The sequence below is a fragment of the Oncorhynchus mykiss genome, chromosome 19 (genome assembly GCF_013265735.2).
Source record: "Oncorhynchus mykiss isolate Arlee chromosome 19, USDA_OmykA_1.1, whole genome shotgun sequence".
NCBI lineage: Eukaryota > Metazoa > Chordata > Actinopteri > Salmoniformes > Salmonidae > Oncorhynchus > Oncorhynchus mykiss.
The window spans coordinates 53,859,246-53,879,095 of NC_048583.1; the positions used below are offsets into that span (position 1 = coordinate 53,859,246).

Here is a 19,850-nt window from a genome sequence, read left to right on the forward strand (position 1 = left end):
ACTAGTGATTATGATTGATTGTTTTTTCAGATAAGTTAAATGCTAGCTAGCAACTTACCTTGGCTTACTGCATTCGCCTAACAGGCAGTCAGTCTCCTTGTGGAGTGCAACGAGAGAGTCGTTACGAGAGGGTCGTTATTGTGTTGGACAAGTTAACTGTAAGGTTGCAAGATTGGATCCCCCGAGCTGACAAGGTGAAAATCTGTCGTTCTGCCCCTGAATGAGGCAGTTAACCCACCGTTCCTAGGTCATTGAAAATAAGAATGTGTTCATAACTGACTTGCCAAGTTAAATAAAGGTATATAAAAAAATATATTTTTTTTTTTTTTTTTTTTTTTTTTTTTTTTAAATCGGCGCCCAAAAATACCGATTTCCGATTGTTATGAAAACCTGAAATTGGCCCTAATTAAATCGGCCATTCCGATTAATCGGTCGACCTCTAGTCTAGAGTGTCTCCCCCTTTGAGGAGGGCGATGACCACGGCAGCTTTCCAATCTTTGGGGATCTCACACGATACCAAAGAGGTTGAACAGACTAGTAATAGGGGTTGCAACAATTGAGGTGGATGATTTTAGAAATAGAGGGTCCAGATTGTCTAGCCCAGCTGATTTGTCAGGGTCCGGATTATGCAACTTTCACAACATCAGCTATCTGGATTTGTGTGAAGGAGAAATGGGAGTTTGTGCTACAGGATGCAAATTTCTGCTTGAAAAAGCTAGCCTTTGCTTTCCTAACTGCCTGTGTATATTGGTTCCTAAATTCCCACGAAAAGTTGCATATCGTGGGGGCTAGTCAATGCTAATGCAGTACACCACAGGATGTTTTTATGCTGGTCAAGGGCAGTCAGGTCTGGAGTGAACCAAGGGCTATATTTGTTCCTGGTTCTACATTTTTTTTTAAATGGGGCATGCTTATTTAAGACAAGGAAAGCACTTTTAAAGAGCAACCAGGCATCCTCTGACGGAATGAGGTCAATATCCTTCCAGGATACCTGGACCAGGTCGATAAGAAAGGCCTGCTCACTGAAGTGTTTTAGGGAGCGTGTGACAGTGATGAGGTGGGTCTGACCGCAGACCCATTACGGACGCTGGCAATGAGGCAGTGATCGCTGAGATCCTGGTTGAAAACAGCAGTGTATTTAGAGGTTAGGTTGGTCAGGATGACATCTATGAGGGTGCCCATGTTTACAGATATGGGGTTGTACCTGGTAGGTTCATTGATAATTTGTGTGAGAATGAGGGGATCTACCTTAGATTGTAGGATGGCCGGGGTGTTAAGCATGTCCCAGTTAGGTCACCTAACAGTATGAGCTCTGAAGATCGATGGGGGGCAATCAATTCACATATGGTGTCCAGGGCACAGCTGGGGGCGAAAGGTGGTCTATAACAAGCGGCAACAGTGAAAGACTTCTTTCTGGAAAGGTGGATTCTTAGAAGTAGAAGCTTGAATTGTTTGGGCACAGACCTAGATAGTATGACAGAACTCTGCAGGCTAACTCCACCGCCTTTGGCAGTTCTATCTTGTTGGAAAATGTTCGTTAGGGATGGAAATTGCAGGATTTTTGGTGGCCTTCCTAAGCCAGGATTCAGACAAGGCTAGGACATCCAGGTTGGCAGAGTGTGCTAAAGCAGTGAATAAAACAAACTTAGGGAGGAGGATTCTAATGTTAACATGCATGAAACCAAGGCTTTTAAGGTTACATGTCCCTGATTGAGACTGTATTACCAACATGTTTCAAGCAGACCACCATAGTCCCTGTGCCCAAGAACACAAAGGCAACCTGCTTAAATGACTACAGATGCGTAGCACTCACGTCCGTAGCCATGATGTGCATTGAAAGGTTGGTAATGGCTCAGGTCAACACCATTATTCCAGAAACCCTAAACCCACTCCAATTTTCATACCGCCCAAACAGATCCACAGATGATGCCATCTCTATTGCACTCCACACTGCCATTTCCCACTTGGACAAAAGGAACACTTGTAAGAGAATGCTTTTCATTGACGACAGCTCAGCGTTCAACACCATAGTACCCTCAAAGCTCATCACCAAGCTAAGGATCCTGAGACTAAACACCTCTCTCTGCAACTGGACCCTGGACACCCTGACGGACCGCCCCAGGTGGTGTGGGTATGTAGCAACACATCTGCCACGCTGATCCTCAACACTGGAGCTCCCCAGGGGTGCGTGCTCAGTCCCCTCCTGTACTTCCTGTTCACCCACGACTGCATGGCCAGGCACGACTCCAACACCATCATTAAGTTTGCAGATGACACAACAGTGGAAGGCCTGATCACCGAAAACAACGAGCCTATAGGGAGGTCAGAGACCTGGCCGTGTGGTGCCAGAATAACAACCTATCCCTCAACGTAACCAAGACTAAGGAGATGATTGTGGACTACAGGAAAAGGAGGACAGAGCACCATTCTCATTGACGGGGCTATAGTGGAGCAGGTTGAGAGCTTCAAGTTCCTTGATGTCCACATCAAACTATCATGGTCCAAACACACCAAGACAGTCGTGAAGTTGGCACGACAAAGCCTATTCCTCCTCAGGAAACTAAAAAGACTTGGCATGGGTCCTGAGATCCTCAAAATGTTCTACAGCTGCAACATCGAGAGCACCCCGACTGGTTGCATCACTGCCTGGTACGGAAATTGCTCAGCCTCTGACAGCAAGGTACTACAGAGGGTAGTGTGTACGGCCCAGTACATCACTGGGTCTAAGCTGCCTGCCATCCAGGACCTCTACACCAGGCGGTGTCAGAGGAAGGCCACCCTAGTCAGACTGTTCTCTCTACTACCGGAGTGCCAAGTCTAGGACAAAAAGGCCTCAACAGACTATTTGCATTGTGTTACCCCCCCAACCCCTCTTTTACACTGCTTCTACTCTGTTTATCGTATATGCATAGTCACTTTAACTATACATGAATGTACTTACTACCTCAATTGGGCCGACCAACCAGCGCTCCCGCACATTGGCTAACCGGGCTATCTGCATTGTGTCCCGCCACCCACCAACCCCTCTTATGCTACTGCTCCTCTCTGTTCATCATATTTGCATAGTCACTTTAACCATATCTACATGTACATACTACTTCAAATCAGCCTGACTAACCGGTGTCTGTATGTATCCTAGCTACTGTATATAGCCTGTCTTTTTACTGTTTTTTTTTCTTTACTTACCTATTGTTCACCTAATACCTTTTTTGCACTATTGGTTAGAGCCTGTAAGTAAGCGTTTCACTGTAAGGTCTACCTGTTGTATTTGGGGCACGTGACAAACTTTGATTTACAGAAGTCAACAAATGAGAGCGCCTGGGAAATGTGAGTGGAGCTAGGCGCTGCAGGGCCTGGATTAACCTCTACATCACCAGAAGAGAGTAGGATAAGGGTACAGCTAAAGGCTTTAAGAACTGGTTGTGTAGTGCGTTCGGAACAGAGAGTAAAAGGAGCACGTTTCTGGGCGCAGAAGACTAGATTCAAGGCATACTGTCCAGGCAAGGGTATGGTAGGATGGGAATACAGTGGAGCTAAACCTAGGCATTGAGTGACAATGAGAGGTTTTGTCTCTAGAGACAACATTTAAACCAGGTGAGGTCACCGCATGTGTGAGAGGTGGAACAAAAGCTCAGTGAAATAAGACAATCACTAACCAAAACTGCAATGGACAAGGCATATTGACATCAGGGAGACGCATGCATAGCCGAGTGATCATAGGGACCAGTGAGTAACTAGGCGAGCTGGAGACACAGCGATTCAGACAGCTATCGGGCCGGGGCTAGCAGAAGGGCCTTAGGGGGACGTCACGATGGAAGAGTCAGTTGTAGCCCACTCGGACGGTTATGTCGGCAGACCAGTCGTGATGGATCGGCAGGGCTCCGTGTCGGCAGTAAAAGGGGTCCAGGCCAATTGGCAAAATAGGTATTGTAGCCCAAGAAATTGGCTGATGGACCTATTCAGCGAACAGTCCGATATGCTCTAGACAGCTAGCTAGCTCTAGCGGCTAGCAGGCTAGCAGATGGGCCTTCAGGGGACATCGCGACGGAGGAGCCTGTTGAAACCCCCTCGGCCAGATTATGTCGGTAGACCAGTCGTGATGGATCGGCGGGTCTCCGTGTCGGCAATAAAAGGGGTCCAGGCCAATTGGCAAAATAGGTATTGTAGCCCAAGGAGTGGCTGATGGACCACTTCAGCTAGCCGGGAGATGGGCCTAGCACGAGGCTAGTTCCAGGCTTACTGGTGCTTGCGTCGGGACAGAGACGTTAGCCAGGAGTAGCCGCTCGGATAGTAGCTAGCTAGCTGCGATGACCCAGGTGAAAAGGTTCAGAGCTTGCGGTAGGAATCCCGAGATGTGGAGATTTGGTGGAGAAAAAGCAGTCAGATATGCTCTGGGTTGAATCGCGCTGGGAAGACTGGCAGTTGACAGGCTAAGGTTAGCTGATGACCGCTAGCAGTGGCTAACTGACTACTAGCTGGCTAGCTTCTGTTAGGGGTTCCGGTTCTAAAGTATAGAAAATAGCAGATCCATACCACATTGGGTGAGGCAGGTTTGCAGGAGAGTATGTTGAAATTGAGGCTAAAAAAATATAAATATACATGAAGAAAAAAGATCTATACACGGGACACGGCAAGATGTCTGAACTGCTACGTCATCTTGGGAAAAAACAGCCCAACAAAGGGGGGGAGACCAACTCCATATTAATGCCAATGATTTTGGAATGAGATGTATGTGGACACCTGCTCGTCAAACGTTTGGTCATGTAGTGTACCTAGGAAAACACTCACGTCCTGCTTTGTTTGAAGCACTGAAAAGTGAGGCCCTAGACTAGATAGAACCCACTTACTGTAAAGAACCCACTTAAGGTAAGGAACACTAACGAGTAAGGTATGCGACTTAACATGTCAAAAAGGAGAGACAAAACACCATGGGGACTGGCTTAATAGGAAGCGAGTATGGCCTTTAAGACCAGTTAATGACTAATGCATGCACTTAAAGTATTTTCACCCTTTTCTTCAGTGAAATTACATAAGTGTACAGTATGCTGCTCACTACAGGTTCACTGAACCCCTTAATGGGTCTTTATCATTACCCAGCCTACAGAGCTGCAGGCCTATGACCTTTTGCCTCAAATCACAAGAATCAAAGCCTATATGGCTATCATGTTCTAAAGGTCTGGGTTTATAGTTCTACTGATCATACGTGTAAAGCGTGTATCCATTTGAAGAGGTACTATTACTTTACACTATACTGCTGCAGTGTTTGTCAGGCCAGCCCGAGGCTTATTGACAGAGATTAATGTTTAACCTTTGCAGAGCACAATTTGATCAGGGAGTAAACATACTATCGATGTGCTATAGAGTTAGGCCTGGAGGGTGTTCATGGCACTGCACACTATGTTCTCTATTTAAAACACAAACCTAGAGATGCTAGTCTTTTGTGGATCATGGTACATTTACTGCATTCATTGCATGAGTCTTGCTTGACTTCACAAAGGCTAACCTGTCTGACGAGCAAGCTACAGCCGAGGGAGCCATGCACTCCAAAATGTCGAGCGAGCTCTGTGAGCGAGCTCTGTGAGCGAGCGAGCTCTGTCGAAAAAAGTTATTACAGTACAATACCATTAGGGATGCCTCGAAATACTGTTATGATTGTTGGGCTGGATGCTGGCCATTAGGCAAAGCGTCCCTCGGAGCAATAAACATTTCAGGAACCATTCAAACATTCAATCATTTGTTTCCCGACTCGCGCCACGATCCCCACCACTTGGGCCCGGCAGTCTGCTGAATGCGAATGACACTGAAAACGATTAGGTAACCTAACCTCATACAACTTGAACAAACAATTTTAACCCCACCACAGAGTCATGTAACTGCAAATTATTATAACATCTAGCCAGGAGTGACAATAGATTTTCTCCACATTTCCAATGCAGCAAAACGCAGACTTTGAGAGTCACATACGCATCCCTGAGAAGCTAGCCTAACTGGATTTAAAAGGTAATGAGTAGGCATTCATTAACAGGGTAAGTGCTTCTGTTTAAACTGAATGGGTGCTACATTTCTGGCATGGTCATGCAGTCACAAGCAGCCTGAGCTACTTACATGAGTAACTTGTCATGTTTAACAAGTTCAATGGCGCTAGACAGATTCATTGCATTCTAAAGCCTTGTTCACACTGCAGGCCTTAATGGTCAAATCAGTTTTGGAATACTGACTGTCCAAACAGAAAGTTAGAAGTGACCAAGTCGTTCAGACAGCAGTCATTTTGCTGATCTGGCTACGCTAGTTGTCATAGTAACGATAGGTGTGTATACAGTGGTGTAGGTTGATTGGTGGTGGTGCTCATGCATCCTATCACTCAGAAGTTATGTAGCAAGCTAAGGAGACAACAATGCCTGCCAACGACATTTACCAGTTGCTTTGAATGTTCAAAATCACAATTCCTTTTTGGCAAGCCACAACAATCTAGCTAGCTGTTTGGCTTTCTAGCACATTCACTCATTTGTAAAAAAATAAATAAAAATAATTAAAAAGCTAGTTAGCTACACATGTTCTTGTCAAAAATGTCAGAGTAACAAGAAACAGGATATGCCAAATAACAGTCTAAAACTACTTGAGGTTAAATAAATCAGATTTGACCATTCAGACAAGTCACATGGCCAGGAATCTCATTTGTATCGGATTTCAAACCATCTGCGAATGTGAAATGTTGCTTGCAATATCTGATTCTGTGTGCTTTTTGGCTGTTTAGACTGTAGGAAAAAGAACATATTTGAGTCAGATAAAAAAAATATATATATTTGAGTCACTTCAAACTGCCAAAGTGAGCAAGGATTAACGGTGTCAAGGCGTGAGCAGTGTTTTTAAGTTACTCCCACCTCCATACTTGTGTGATTACATTGTGATCGAATGTGGCAACCTTAAAAACGACTTAGGGTAGGGCAGTGCATGGCATAAGCTTACCAACAATTTCAACATGCTGGAATTGCCCAGTCATGTATAACATCAACATGGCATATCTTTATAGAACTAGCCTACCAGAGGAAATGGCAAAGTTGGCCCTAATGTTTATTTAGTGACAATGATCAATACATTATGATTGAGTAGCCTAAATGTACAGCAGCCAAGAATCCCTTCATTCAATAAAATACCATTAGGAGTAGAGGTCGACCAATTATGATTTTTCAACGCTGAGACCGATTATTGGAGGACCAAAAAAGCCGATACTGATTTAAAAATCGGCTGATTTTTTACATGTATTTATTTGTAATAATGACAATTACCACAATACTGAATGAACACTTATTTTAATTTAATATAATACAACAATAAAATCAATTTAGCCTCAAATAAATAATGAAACATGTTCAATTTGGTTGAAATAATGCAAAAACAAAGAGTTGGAGAAGTAAAAGTGCAATATGTGCCATGTAAAAAAAAAAAAAGCTAACATTTGAGTTCCTTGCTCAGAACATGAGAACATATGAAAGTTGGTGGTTTCTTTTAAAATGAGACTTCAATATTCCAAGGTAAGAGGTTTTAGGTTGTAGTTAATATAGTATTTATAGGACTCTCTCTCGCTCTATAACATTTGTATTTCATATACCTCTGACTATTGGATGTTCTTATAGGCACTATAGTATTGCCAGTGTAACAGTATAGCATCCGTCCCTCTCCTCGCCCCTACCTGGGCTCGAACCAGGAACACATCGACAACAGCCACACTCGAAGCAGCGTTACCCATCGCTCCATAAAAGGCGCAGCCCTTGCAGTGCAAGGGGAATAACTACTCCAAGTCTCAGAGCGAGTGACGTTTGAAACGCTATTAGTGCGCACCCCGCTAACTAGCTAGCTATTTCACATCGGTTACACCAGTCATTAGGCTGATAGTCATTATGCTTGAAGTCATAAACAGCGCTGTGCTTGCGAAGAGCTGCTGGCAAAGCGCACGAAAGTGCTGTTTAAATAAATGCATACGATTCTGCTGCTGCCTACCATCGCTCAGTCAGAATGCTCTATCAAATCATAGACTTAATTATAACATAACACACAGAAATATTAGCCTTTGGTCATTAATATGGTTGAATCTGGAAACTATCACTTCGAAAACAAAATGTTTATTATTTCAGTGAAAAACGGAACCGTTCTGTATTTTATCTAACGGGTGGCATCCTTAAGTCTAAATATTCTTGTTACATTGCACAACCTTCAATGTTGTCATAATTACATACAATTCTGGCAAATAAGTTCACAATGAGCCAGGCGGCCTAAACTGTTTCATATACCCTGACTCTGCGTGCAATGAACGTAAGAGGAGTGACACAATTTCACCTGGTTAATATTGCCTGCTAACCTGGATTTCTTTTAGCTAAATATGCAGGTTTAAAAATATATACTTCTATGTATTGATTTTAAGAAAGGCATTGGTGTTTATGGTTAGGTACAGTCGTCCAACGATTGTGCTTTTTTCGCAAATGCGCTTTGTTAAATCATCCCCCAGCGCTGCATCGATTATATGCAACGCAGGACACGCTAGATAAACAAGTAATATCATCAACCATGTGTAGTTATAACTAGTGATTGATTGATTTTTATAAGATAAGTTTAATGCTAGCTAGCAACTTACCTTGGCTTCTAATGCATTCGCGTAACAGGCAGGCTCCTCGTGGAGTGCAATGAGAGGCAGGTGGTTAGAGCGTTGGACTAGTTAACTGTAAGGTTGCAAGATTGGGTCCCCCGAGCTGACAAGGTGAAACTCTGTCGTTATGCCCCTGAACAAGGCAGTTAACCCACTGTTCCTAGGCCGTCATTGAAAATAAGAATGTGTTCTTAACTGACTTGCCTAGTTAAATAAAAAGGTATTAAAAATATATATTTAACAAATAAATAAAAATAAATATTTATATTAAAACCTGTTGGTACTAGGGGGCAGTATTTTCATTTTTGGAAAAAAAGTTCCCGTTTTAAATGGGATATTTTGTCAGGACAAGATGCTAGAATATGCATATAATTGACAGCTTTGGATAGAAAACACTAACGTTTCCAAAACTGTAAAGATATTGTCTGTGCGTATAACAGAACTGATGTTGCAGGCGAAAGCCTGAGAAAAATCCAATCCGGAAGTGCCCCAGGTTTTGAAAGCACTGCGTTCCAATGAGTCCCTATTCAGCTGTGAATGTACTATCAACGAGCTTACGCTTTCTACGTATTCCCCAAGGTGTCTACAGCATTGTGACGTAGTTTTACGCATTTATGTTGAAGAATAGCCGTAGGCGGCCACATTGCGTAAGTGGTCACATGGTGGCTCCGAGAGAGATTCTCGCGTAAAATACAGAGGTAGCCATTACTCCAATCGGTCCTACTGAAAGACGAATTGTCCCGATGTATATATTATCAAATAGATATTAGAAAAACACCTTGAGGATTGATTATAAACAATGTTTGCCATGTTTCTGTCGATATTATGGAGCTAATTTGGAATATTTTTCAGCGTTGTGTTGACCGCAATTTCCGGGCGATTTCTCAGCCAAACGTGAAGAACAAATGGAGCTATTTCGCCTACAAAAATACTCTTCTGGTAAAAAATGAACTTTGGCTATCTACCTGGGAGTCTCGTGAGTGAAAACATCTGAAGTTCATCAAAGGTAAACGATTTAATTTGATTGCTTTTCTGATTTCCGTGACAAGGTTGCCTGCTGCTAGCAAGGCATAATGCTATGCTAGGCTATCGATAAACTTACACAAATGCTTGTCTAGCTTTGGCTGTAAAGCATATTTAGAAAATCTGAGATGACAGGGTGATTAACAAAAGGCTAAGTGTAACAGTATAATTTTAGACCGTCCCCTCGCCCATACCCGGGTGCGAACCAGGGACCTTCTGCACACATCAACAACTGACACCCACGAAGCACCCACGAAGCATCGTTACCCATCGCTCCACAAAAGGCTGCAGAGCAAGGGGAACTACTACTTCAAGGTCTCAGAGCAAGTGACGTCACCGATTGAAACGCTATTTAGCGCACACTGCTAACTAAGCTAGCCGTTTCACATCTGTTACACTCAACCCCCTCTTGACCTTCCTCCTTTTTCCGCAGCAACCAGTGATCCGGGTCAACAGCATCAATGTAACAGTACAAGTTTAGACCGTCCCCTCGCCCATACCCGGGCGCGAACTAGGGACCTTCTGCACACATCAACAACTGACACCCACGAAGCATCGTTACCCATCGCTCCACAAAAGCCGCGGCCCTTGCAGAGCAAGGGGAACTACTACTTCAAGGTCTCAGAGCAAGTGACGTCACCGATTGAAACGCTATTTAGCGCACACTGCTAACTAAGCTAGCAGTTTCACATCCGTTACATAAGCTGCGTCTCAATATATTTAATTTGTGATTTTCATGAATAGGAATATTTTCTAGGGATATTTATGTCCGTTGCGTTATGCTAATTAGTTTCAGGCAATGATTACACATGCGGGTTTGGGATTCACAAAAGGTAAAAAAATTAAAATCGGCTAAATCAGAGCCCAAAAATACCGATTTCCAATTGTTATGAAAACTTGAAATCGGCCCTAATTAAATCGGCCATTCTGATTAATCGGTCGACCACTAATTAGGAGGTTCCTTTCTCAAATCCAAGCAACTTTTCATTCAATAGCAGCATTAAAAACCACAGCAGTTCATGTTACATGCCAAGCCACGCCCAAAAAAACAAAATGCTTAGAGGCACATTGCGAAATGCCAAAGTATTTATTACTGAAAAGGGGGATGGTGGTGTTTGACACCACCACAATACACACTCCTACACCCAGGTACATTCAATGCCTGTTTAAATTAAAATAAATACTCAAGGCTGCAGTCAGTCAGTATTATTCACTGGGGCTTTCTGATGGTACAGGTGGATGTTTGAGCAGGACTCACAGTTCTGAGGGATTGTGGAGTGTAATGTGGATTGTGTTCCCAAGAGGCTGGCAGGTACACTGTGTTCTCAGCCTGCCTCTCATTACCAGCATCACATCCATTGAAAAACATTCTTCCCCTCATGCAAATCCAGGTCCATTTCCCCTGAGAGTGGCTTGTCACTCTGTGAATTCATTTCAATGCAACCGATTTTCACAGAACAATCTTTTGGCCATGTATAGCTAGAGTAGGATATGTTTTATTTTGTTCCCTAATGGGAATAATGCCTGCCTCATCCCTTGAAACTCCATCCCTACTGCATGCCTGTCTGACTGCCTGCCAGGCTCTATTCACCTTTCAAGTGTGAGATCTTCCCAGCACGCTATTACAGCTCACATGTAGTTCAGCAAAACAGATTCAAATTGTACAGTATGGGCAAGATGAGTAAGTGGTGATGCGACAGAGAATGGGTATGTATGCATCACTACAAGGGTCCTCAGCTTTGACGGTGACTGTGCAGACATGCTCTTTGTTCATGTCTAGGCCTAAACTTTACCTGGGGGGAGGCTGCTTCAAATGGAAATGCCATGGCAAGGTACCATATGACATTTAAGAGCTCAGAGAGAGAGCAGTCAACCAGTCCAAACAGGTTGAAATGAATATTGAGATGTACTCATGTATTATATGGTGTATCATCTTTTGTTTTGTTGCAATATGTTTTCCTTGATAAATGTCATGGATTCACATTACCAGGAACCTTTGATATTCATATGTATAGTATCACTACATAGCGCTTACATTTCCCTTATTCTGGTTGATTACTCACTAGAACAGTAGCCTAAGGGAATAATCAACTCTCAATGTTTCAGGGTGTCACCTTGCTGTACATCATATATCCAACATTAAAACTAGCAGCCTATCTGACATCAGCACTGCATCAGTCCCATGGTTGCTGAAGAGCCACTGTTCTTGAATAATGATAATGTGGTTGCAGTGTCAGCAACACAAATAGCAGCAGTTCATGAAATCAACACTGTTGTACACCTGAGTTGATGAACATATAGTCTTGGCAAAACAATTTGGAGAACTCTGGAGTATCAACTAGACATGAAAACGACAAAATGCAAAACAGCTTGCTACTGACAACAGGTAATTCCAGAACTACAGCCAATCATGTTGGCACCCTCCTATAATGCCTCATGTAATTTTCAGTAGGCCTAATATTGTAACAAAAAGCCTACAGTAGGCCGCAACACTATTTTCCTGCACCAAAAAGTGTCACAGCAGCCTACCTGTACAATGTAAAGAGTGAGGTTTGGTTCATCTGAAATTGTGACATCTTGCACCTGACTGGAGGGCAGCTGACAATATCAGCCTGTATTTCACAAAGCAAATCCGTTCTAATTGTCCTTCTCAGCTTAAAACAATATACAACAACAGTGTAGCCTCGACTGTATGGGAAACGCAGTTAGTGTTAAGGTTCTCAGACAGAACTATAATGTGAACGACTCGGTGGTGCACATATTGGAAATAAACCAAATTACCTGGCGTTTTGTGACAGCGCCGTGTTCTTGGTTATAAAATAACCTCAGGAGCGATGAAAGCAGAACTTCAGAAGGTTATCAACTGGATAAAATGTAGGTGGCTGATTGCTGCTACTCGAGAGGCATTGTGACAGACAGAGTATCGTTATAGGTGTATATTCATTACGCCTATTATGTTGCAAAACGTTTCTTAACGGGAAGCAAACTGAACGAAGCGGGGAGGGACCAACCTGAATTTGTCAACTAGAAACTCTCGTTTCAGTCCGTTTTGCAACTGTTTGGACTAATGATTACACCCGTGGTTACAGATTGTTTTTGGTAGTGACTTCTAAACGTATCCGTCCAAAACGAAGACGCTAAAACATTCGACCATGTATCACCTGGAAATAAACGAAGAGGATATTCAATGCAATATAAATACGACTACGTGGATAACGAAAGCAGGCGAATTAAAACCACAGCTGACAAGCAGTATCGAATGACCGTTACAGTAACGTTAGCTGCATGAGGAAATCATGAAAATGTCTGAGGACTCCTTTGCAACTAAGCAACGTCCCTTTCACCCGCCTCGAAACCGGTGATTCACAAGACACAAACCGAGCTTACATCTGCATAACATTGTAAATATCCCAAGGTGATGTGCCTACCTTGAAAATGCCTAGCAACTACACGGGGAAAATCAGCTGCTCCGCGCGACGCACTGGAGAGACGCCATTTGTCAGCGAACGTTTTTGTTGTGTTATGCGCCGCCTTCTTCTTATTCTTCTTCTTTAAGGCTTTTTGGGAGTTTACACCCATAATGTGTATTACTGCCTCCTACTGTACGGGGTACTATGAGTGAACATTCGCTATCAAATGTGCACTTATCAATGGCCTGGTCGGAAATGAACTATTTATATTATGCAAGTTCAGCAAGGACAAAGGCTAAATTACATTTCATATTAATGCCATTACAGACAAAGCTTTAAGGCAATAGGCCTATTACATGTCTATACAAATGTATTAACTGTGTTCAATTCCTTTGTAATTAAGGAGATGCATTTCACAATTGTACATTTGTTTATTGACATTATGGCCCAATATCAATAAATGGAAAATTATTGTTTACTGTAGAAAAGCACAAAGTTTGACAGCTTTGCACCACAGGCAAATAAACAGGTCAGAATAGTACTACCAAGAAAGGCGTATGTATTAGCTTTCATTTTCTTCTGTGTTTTCTATGTTGGCTTTACTTGATACATATTCAGCTTCAGTAGCAACATATGTAGGCATATAAGTCTGCTTTATATAAGATGTTTTATCAGGGGACTGACTATTGGCCTATTGACGATCTCCAGATCTAATGAGACAAAGATCGAGATGATGACAATATACTGTAGGAAACATAGAATTTATGTCAGATCCAAGGGAACCCCTCGTCATAGGGCTCCTGGGAACAATCCTTTTTGGAGTGGGGATTGGAGTGAGCCCATTACACATTTACTGCACATTTACAGCTACCAAAAGGCTCAGAGACCGTTTCTATCTACAGGCCATCAGACTGGTAAACATTTGAACTGTACTGACCACCTGCACTGACTCTGCACCTTAGCACACATGTACTCACTCATGCACACACCTATACAGTGCATTCGGAAAGTATTCAGACCCCTTGACATTTTCCACATTTTGTTACGTTAGTCTTATTCTAAAATGGATTACTAACATGGTGGTGGCAACATTATGCTGTGGAGATGTTGTGTAATCCATTTTAGTTGACAGAGCATGTCAGAGCAAAAACCAAGCTTCCAGGTTGAAGGAATTGTCCGTAGAGATCTGAGACAGGATTGTGTCGAAGCACAGATCTGGGGAAGAGTACCAAATAATGTCTGCAGCATTGACGGTCCCCAAGAACACAGCGGCCTCCATCATTCTTAAATGGAAGAAGTTTGGAACCACCAAGACTCTTCTTAGAGCTAGCCGCACGGCTAAACTGAGCAATCGGGGGGAAAGGACCTTGGTCAGGGAGGTGACCAAGAACCAGATGCTCACTCTAACAGAGTTCCAAAGTTTCTCTCTGGATATGGGAGAACCTTCCAGAAAGACAACCATCTCTGCAGCACTCAACCAATCAGGCCTTTATGGTAGAATGGTCAGATGGACGCCACTCCCCCATAAAAGGCACATGACAGCCTGCTTGGAGTTTGCCAAAAAGCACCTAAACAACATTCTCTGGTCTGATGAAACCAAGATTGAACTCTTTGGCCTGAATGCCAAGTGTCACATCTGGAGGAAACCTGGCACCATCACTACGGTGAAGCGTGGTGGCAGCATCACGCTGTGGGAATGTTTTTCAGCGGCAGGGACTGGGAAACTAGTCAGGATCGAGGGAAAGATGAACGGAACAAAGTACAGACAGTTCCTTGATGAAAACCTGCTCAGGACCTCAGACTGGGGTCGCTGCTGTTTAAGATGAGGGAGGACGATAATTCATTCCATGAGCGTGGCCTTATTTCTATTAATAGCAAATTAGATGTAATTCATATTCCATTCACCCAGCTCAATGTAACATCGATAGGTTTAGGCTACTACATGATACAACATTTTTCCCTATACCCATCGTGAGGTTAATACAACCTAGCTTATGAATGAAAGTTTACAACGTAGGTGCACAGTTCGGGAGAAATTTGAGTAATCAAGGTGACAGACATTAACACATTCAATACCGCCTTGCACAATCTTGCCTGCATCTAGCTGATCTAGGGTATAATCATTAGTCCAACAGTTGCAAACAAGAGTTTCTATTGGATAAATTGTTTATCCCCATTTCGTTCCGTTTGCTCCCGTTTAAGAAAGGTTTTAAACAGAATTGGCAGAATGAATACACCCCAGGCATTAATATATGTCACATACCAGTTTGCAAACAATGGAGAAACAAATTATCATTGTGCTAATAAAGCTGCATATAAACATGGTCTCCTTTTTGCTGTTTGTCACGTGCGCCGAATACAACAGCTGTAGACCTTACAGTGAAATGCTTACTTACAGGCTCTAACCAATGGTGCGGGGGAAAAATAAGAAAAAAAGGTATGTGTGTGTGTGTAGGTAAGTAAAGAAATAAAACAACAGTAAAAAGACATTTGAAAAAAGAGTAGCAAGGCTATATACAGACACCTGTTAGTCAGGCTTATTGAGGTAGTATGTACATGTAGGTATCGTTAAAGTGACTGCATATATGATGAACAGATAGTAACAGAAGCGTAAAAAGAGGGGTGGTGGGACACAATGCAAATAGCCCATGTAGCCAATGTGCGGGAGCACTGGTTGGTCGGGCCAATTTAGGTAGTATGTACATTAATGTATAGTTAAAGTGACTATGCATATAAGATAAACAGAGTAGAAGCAGTGTAAAAGAGGGGTTGGGGGGGTAACACAATGCAAATAGTCTGGGTAACCATTTGGTTACCAGTTCAGGAGTCTTATGGCTTGGGGGTAAAAACTGTTGAGAAGCCTTTTTGTCCTAGACTTGGCACTCCTGTACCGCTTGCCATGCGGTAGTAGAGAGAACAGTCTATGACTGGGGTGACTGGGGTCTTTGACCATTTTAAGGGCCTTCCTCTGACACCGCCTGGTGTAGAGGTCCTGGATGGCAGGCAGCTTTGCCCCATTGATGTACTGGGCCTTATGCACTACCCTCTGAAGTGCCTTGCAGTCGGAGGCCAAGCAATTGCCATACCAGGCAGTGATGCAACCGATTAGGATGCTCTCGATGTTGCAGCTGTAGAACCTTTTGAGGATCTCAGGACCCATGCCAAATCTTTTTAGTTTTCCGAGGGGGAATAGGCTTTGTTGTGCCCTCTTCACGACTGTCTTGGTGTGTTTGGACCAATATATAGAGAATACACTGCTTGTCATTTCCGGTGACAACTTGCAGACTTGCTTAAGTCTTGCTGTGCGTTTTGTTGCCAACCTTACTTTGCTACCTGACAACTTTACGTTTTTTACTTTTTAATTACCGTTTATGTTTTTAGTTTTTCCCTCACTCAACTTATTTTTCATTCAACTTTTTCACTCCGGACGCTTTATCTGGACATGGTTCGTCAGGACCTCCAACAGCCAAAGCTAAGTAGTAACTTTAACATGATGCCTTCTAATTGCAGTCGCTGTACTCATAATATACAGGAGAACGATCGCCTTACCGCGAGGATAGCTGTGCTACAAGCCCAGCTTCAGACGCAATCGTTAGGCAAGGGTAATTTCAGTGTAGGAAAGGATGAAACAGCGTCTGTGCCACCAGTAAGTACAGATAGGAACGTTAGAATAAATCCCCTCGCACGGTCCCCCGCAGCCGGACAACTTTCTCATGGCTTCTGGAAGGAAATGCTGTAGGAATGCTGTAGGAATGCTCAACCGGTGTCATTCATTCAGCCGAAATAAACTTTCAACCGGTTTTCCCCATTAAGCAACTGAGTCGGAGTCTGAGGCCTCTCCTTCTCTTGTCTCTACTCATCTCCTTCTCTTGTCTCTACTCCTCTCCTTCTCTTGTCTCTTCTCCTCTCCTTACGGGATCTGAGACGCCGAAGCTTCCCACCATTAGCTCTGACAAATTGAAAACCCTAGTCACTGGCGACTCCATTACCCGCAGTATTAGATTTAAAACGAATCATCCAGCAATCATACACTGTTTCCAGGGGACAGGGCTACCCACGTTAAATCTAATCTGAAGATGGTGCTGGCTAAAGCTAAAACTGGAGAGTTTAGAGAGTATAGAGATATTGTTATCCACGTCGGCACCAACGATGTTAGGATGAAACAGCCAGAGGTCACCAAGCGCAACATAGCTTCAGCGTGTAATTCAGCTAGAAAGATGTGTCAGCATCGAGTAATTGTCTCTGGCCCCCTCCCAGTTAAGGGGAGTGATGACCTCTACAGCAGAGTCTCACAACTCAATCGCTGGTTGAAAACTGTTTTCTGCCCCTCACAAAATATAGAATTTGTAGATAATTGTCCCTCTTTCAGGGACCAAGCCTGGCCTGCTGAGGAGTGACAGACTCCATCCTAGCTGGAGGGGTGCTCTCATCTTATCTACCAACATAGACAGGGCTCTAGCTCCACAATGAAATAGGGTGCAGGCCAGACAGCAGGCTGTTAGTCAGCCTGCCAGCTTAGTGGAGTCTGCCACTAGCACAGTCAGTGTAGTCAGCTCAGCTATCCCCATTGAGACCTTGCCTGTGCCTCGACCTAGGTTGGGCAAAACTTAACATGGCAGTGTTCGCCTTAGCAATCTCACTAGGATAAAGACCTCCTCCATTTCTGCCATTATTGAAAGAGATCGTGATACCTCACATCTCAAAATAGGGCTACTTAATGTTAGATCCCTCACTACAAAGGCAGTTATAGTCAATGAACTAATCACGGATCATTATCTTGATGTGATTGGCCTGACTGAAACATGGCTTAAAACCTGTTAAAGATAGGGCTGACTACTGCCCCTTTTGGAGGAATTGCGTGCCCATAGTAAACAGAAAAAAAATCTGTCAAAAAGTTCTAATATATGCATATAATAATTATTATTGAATAGAAAACACTCTAAAGTTTCTAAAACCGTTCAAATTATGTCTGTATGTAAAGCAGAACTCTCAGGGCAGCCATTCTCCCAAACTCTCTCTTGTCGTCATGAAAGTTGGGCCAACTTTGACGTCATCGCCCACACCCTTCCCAACCAGCTACAGATCTGGGAACAGTTTCTATCTGTTCAGCGCGGTGTCTCCTTTCAGTGTCTTTGTGAGAATCACGCGCTCCCTCGACTTTTGGCGGGCTGAAACCTTCGGGTCGCGCGAAAATACATGTGCTTTCATGCGCGCGTCGGGTCCGGCTCTCTCTTTCTTCCAGGACTGACCAAACAATGTCGGGTTGTCTGTTCGAGCCAAGGATTGTTTTGCACGTTTAGAATATGCTAAAGCTTGATTCTGCACTTAGTTTGACCAGTTTAGTCGACATATAATATGTAATTTTGAAGTTTTGATGCGCGTCCACTAGAATTTTGGCTGCGTTTCAACCGGAATTTGTCGCGTTTGATAACCTAAAGACACAGACTTGAAAACCAAATGCATTTTTTGGTAAGTATAACTCCTTCCACATCTTCTGATCGAAGAACATCAAAGGTAAGGGAATATTTCTGTGGTTATTTTGGGTTTCTGTGGACTCCAAGATAGAGGAGACATAATGCTAATTTCTGAGCGCCGTCTCATATTATAGCCAAGTGAACGAATTCTGTAACGTTAAAAATAAATGTAATTTTTGAGCTTCTAGCCATGTAATCTATGCAGCCTACTCAATCACTTTTTATAGCTACTGTTTACAGGCCTCCTGGGCCATATACAGCGTTCCTCACTGAGTTCCCTGAATTCCTATCGGACCTTGTAGTCATAGCAGATAATATTCAAATTTTATTGAATATTAAAATATTCAAAAAGCTGTTGCGCAGCAACTCACTGCCGTCCTGAAGACAAACAATGTATACGAAATGCATCTGTCTGGTTTTAGACTCCATCATAGCACTGAGGCTGCACTTGTGAAGATGGTAAATGACCTTTTAATGGCATCAGACTGAGGCTCTGCATCTGTTCTCGTGCTCCTAGACCTTAGTGCTGCTTTTGATACCCTCGATCACTACATTCTTTTGGAGAGATTGGAAACCCAAATTGGTCTACACGGACAAGTTCTGGCCTGGTTTAGATCTTATCTGTCGGAAAGATATCAGTTCGTCTCTGTGAACGGTTTGTCCTCTGACAAAGCAACTGTAAATTTCAGTGTTCCTCAAGGTTCCGTTTTAGGACCACTATTTTTCACTATATATTTTACCTCTTGGGAATGTCATTCGAAAACATAATGTTAACTTTCACTGCTATGCGGATGACACACAGCTGTACATTTCAATGAAACATGGTGAAGCCCCAAAATTGCCCTCGCTAAGTGGATGGCTGCAAACTTTCCTCTTTAAACTCTGAGAAAACAGGGAAGCTTGTTCTATGTCCCAAGAAACAAAGAGATCTTCTGTTGAATTTGACAATTAATCTTGATGGTTGTACAGTCGTCTCAAATAAAACTGTGAAGGACCTCGGCGTTACTCTGGACCCTGATCTCTCTTTTGACGAGTATATCAGGACTGTTTCAAGGACAGCTTTTTTCCATCTTTGTAACATTGCAAAAATCAGAAAATTTCTGTCCAAAAATTATGCATAAAAATTAATCCATGCTTTTGTTACTTCTAGGTTAGACTACTGCAATGCTCTACTTTCCGGTTACCCGGATAAAGCACTAAATAAACTTCAGTTACTGCTAATTACAGCTGCTAGAATCCTAACTAGAACCACAAAATGTGATCATATTACTCCAGTGCTAGCCTCCCTACACTGGCTTACTG

At 43.0% G+C, this 19,850-nt stretch overlaps 1 protein-coding gene across 3 annotated transcripts in view; it reads right to left on the reverse strand.

Moving 5' to 3' along the window:
• The window catches only part of LOC110498118 (probable E3 ubiquitin-protein ligase RNF144A-A), a 71,096-nt gene extending 57,876 nt beyond the window's left edge, over positions 1-13,220 (reverse strand). For 2 of the 3 annotated variants that reach the window (XM_036955098.1, XM_021574713.2), the window contains exon 1: positions 13,093-13,220. The gene's annotated coding sequence lies outside the window, so the exon portion shown is untranslated. Of the gene's footprint in view, positions 1-12,445; positions 13,024-13,092 lie in introns of those variants that run through there. The other variant, XM_036955096.1, reaches the window with a different exon arrangement.
• Between the last annotated feature and the right edge of the window lie 6,630 nt (positions 13,221-19,850).